A 3,756-nucleotide genomic window follows, 5' to 3' on the forward strand; every position below is an offset into this window, starting at 1 on the left:
GAAAATGTCTGTTACAATACCTGATACATAATAGGCTCAGTATTACTCAGTGCACAGTCCTCCCTTCTCTTTTCTGTGCTGTCTTAGCCATGTGATCTCTGCTACATTTGGTAGACATAAGTCATATTTAAAATATGGAGGAAGCCCAGTCAGTCTGGAGGCTGTGGCTGCAGAGGAACCACCCGAGAGAAACTGCAGAGATGCTGTCTGTGCGCGTCACCCCGGCTGTGGCCTGTGTCCTCTCTCGGTGGGCTGGGCTGGTCTCCAAAAAGGCTTTGAGATCATCCTTCATTGCTGCAAGGAACCTCCATGCCTCTGACACTCGTCTTCAGAAGACTGGCACTGCCCAAGTGTCCTCTGTCCTTGAAGAACGTATTCGTGGAGCTGATACCTCTGTTGACCTTGGAGAGACTGGGCATGTCCTAAGCAGGAGTGATGGTATTGCCCGTGTACATGGAATGTTCAGGCCAAAGAAATGGTAGTGTTTTCTTCAGGCTTAAAGGGTATGTCTCTGAACTTGGGACCTGACAAGGTTGGTGTTGTTGTGTTTGGAAATGATAAACTAATTAAGGAAGGAGATATTGTGAAAAGAACAGAAGCCACTGTGGACGTTCCAGTTGGCAAGGAGCTACTGGGCCATGTTGTAGATGCCCTTGGTAATGCCATTGATGGAAAGGGTCCCACTGGTTCCAAGACCCGTAGGCGAGTTGGCCTGAAAGGCTCTGGGATCATTTCTCCAATCTCTGTGCGTGAACCAATGAAGACTGGCATTAAGGCTGTGGATAGCTTGGTGCCAATTGGTCGTGGTTAGCGTGAGCTGATTATCGGTGACTGGCAAACTGGCAAAACATCAATTGCTATTGACACAATCATTAATCAGAAACATCTCAATGATGGAACTGATGAAAAGAAGAAGTTATACTGTATCTACATTGATATTGGTCGGAAGAGGTCTACTGTTGCCCAGTTGGTGAAGAGACTTACAGATGCAGATGCCATGAAGTACACCATTGTGGTGTCAGCTACTGCTTCTGATGCTGCTCCACTTAACTACCTGGCTCCTTGTTCTGGATATTCTATGGGAGAATATTTTAGAGATATTCTAAACATGCTTTGATCATCTATGATGACTTATCCAAACAGGCTGTTGCTTATCGTCAGATGTCTCTGCTGCTCCGCCGGGCCCCTGGTCGTGAGGCCTATCCTGATGATGTGTTTTACCTACACTCCTGTCTGCTAGAGAGAGCAGCCAAAATGAACAATTCTTTTGGTGGTGGCTCCTTGACTGCTTTACCAGTCAGAAACGCAAGCTGGTGATGTGTCTGCTTACATTCCAACAAATGTCATTTCCATCACTGATGGACAGATCTTGCAAACAGAATTGTTCTACAAAGGTATCCACCCTGCTATTAATGTCAGTTTGTCTGTGTCCTGTGTTGGATCTGTTGCCCAAACGAGTGCCATGGAGCAGGTGGCAGGTACCATGAAGCTGGGATTGGCTCAGTATCGTGAAGTTGCTGCTTTTGCCCAGTTCAGTTCTGACCTTGATGGTGTCAACAACCCTTGAGTCACGGCGTGTGACTGACTGGGTTGCTGAAGCAAGGACAGTGTTCTCCCATGGCTGTTGAAGAACAAGTGGCTGTTATTTATGCTGGTGTCAGAGGATATCTTGATAATTTGGAGCCCAGCAAGATCACAAAGTTTGAGCATGATTTCTTGGCTCATGTTATCACCAAGCCCTCTTAGGCAATATAAGGACCGATGGAAAGATCTCAGAACAATCAGATGCTAAGCTGAAAGAGATTGTAACACAAACTTCTTGGCTGGATTTGAAGCTTAAACTCCTCTGGATTCACATCAAATGCCAGTTTGGTTTTGTCGTCGTTTATTCTAGTAATCAGTTCCATTTGTAAAAGGATTACTCTCATGCTCCAGATGTACAGAAATTACCTTAAAAATAAAGGTTCCATATTGCTTGGTGGTAAAAAAAAAATATGGGGGAAGAACCCTCAGCCATATGGCCCATGGTGTCAAGAGGTGTGTATGTCTTATAAGACAGGATTCCAAGTTGACTACAGTAGAAGACACCATGTTTCAGTTTTTAACACCTATTTCAAAGTTGTGTGTAAGAATGAAGGAATGGAAGACATATTTAAACAATCACATTCTTCTTGATCAATCTTAAGTTGTAAAAACTTTTAATTTTGAATAATTTCATTAAAAAATCATGGTCTAAGTTTATTTTTTTCCATATATTATTTAGAGCTACCTCAATAAAATGTAGACTTTTTTTGAGCTGGAAGAAATCTTAATGATGATCTGAAATAAATGCAAATGATAGTGCTATGGGCTGTTATCAGAGATGTTAGTTGACCCATAAACTGATCTGATAAAGGACACTCAGACTCTGATAAGTGAGTAGGAGTGGCTTACATAAGATGTGACAGGGTTAGTGACAGGGACATTGTATCAATCTGTCTGTTACTCGTCATATGACACTTGGAGGTAACCTGCCTTTCCCTTGACCAATTGGCAGTAGCAGGGCATGCAGAGGGACCAGATCCTCTGACCTCTGACCTTCCCCTCATGCCTTCCTATCGTGGTCTAGATTCACCTGTGAGTGCAGCGAGTGATAGTTTGAGAGTTGACCATATCTACCAAGCTACCATATTTATATCTAACTACTGGGAAAGGGTCTAGCACAGACCAAAGTCAAAGCAAAGGAACATCCTGGTGGGGCTCACACATGACGGGAGGTTGGTCAGACTAGCTGCCCTGTGGGGTTGGGGGGAAGTGTGTGTAACTCAGAACTACAGATGGTCCCTTGAAACAAGACTCGGCCAGGAGATCATTGAAGATCCATACAGCAGCTGCTGAGACGCAGCGGCACTGTGGTTACCGTGACAAAGCATTGCCGATTGGAAATTAAAATGCATGGAATTGTGTGGGGAGTCTTTTCAAGAAGAAACAGAATCAACTTAGTGGCAGCACTGAGGCTCTTACTGCTGAACACCAGATGCAAGGATTTTTCAAGGAAACCACAAAGCTCTCTTCTTTCCTGGAGCAGAAGATTTAGCACTTAGGTTGGTTAGAGTGAAGCTATTTTAGGAGACATTGTCAAAGCCTGAGCAAGGAGGTGTCAGAGAGCTGCATCAAAACTGATTCAGACCCTGGGACCAGTTGAGACAAGTGGCCCTTTGATTCTGTCTGGATCTTTCTGACCCACTGCTGGAGGTGGGCTCTTCAAGTTGTCCTGCTGTCCCAAAGCAAGTATCTTGAATGCTCTGGGGCTCAGAACACTTGTGTGTCCAGTTAGTCACCACTTTTTTTCTAACCTGCTATGCTGGACTAGATCAGTGATTCCTCAACTGTGGCAAACATGAGACCTGACCTCCTGGGGCCCTCATCTCCTGAATAGGAGGCTCAGCCAGATTTCCTTGTCCTTAGCTCATTTCTTGCATTTAAAAAAAATACAAATGGAAATATAGTTTGTGTCTAATGTGCTGTGAAGGCAAATGTGCTATTAATCAGTATACTTTATATATGTTTAACATGTGGTTAAAGTGTCAAATTTCCTCTATTAAACTATATTGGTAGATGTGTATATGTACATTCTGTCTAATATATGGCCTCTAAAGATGACGATATCCTCATCCCAAGAAGCTGTGAATATGTTTACCTTTTATAGCAAAAAGTCTTTTGCGGATATAATTAATTTAAAGATCTTGAGATGGGGAAGTACCGTGAATTTATCTG

At 43.5% G+C, this 3,756-nt stretch overlaps 1 pseudogene; it reads left to right on the forward strand.

Annotated features, from left to right (window-relative positions):
* Nucleotides 1-200: 200 nt before the first annotated feature.
* On the forward strand, nucleotides 201-1,987 carry LOC112926974 (ATP synthase subunit alpha, mitochondrial pseudogene; annotated as a pseudogene).
* Nucleotides 1,988-3,756: the final 1,769 nt, after the last annotated feature.

The sequence above is a fragment of the Vulpes vulpes genome, chromosome 11 (assembly GCF_048418805.1).
Source record: "Vulpes vulpes isolate BD-2025 chromosome 11, VulVul3, whole genome shotgun sequence".
Lineage (NCBI taxonomy): Eukaryota > Metazoa > Chordata > Mammalia > Carnivora > Canidae > Vulpes > Vulpes vulpes.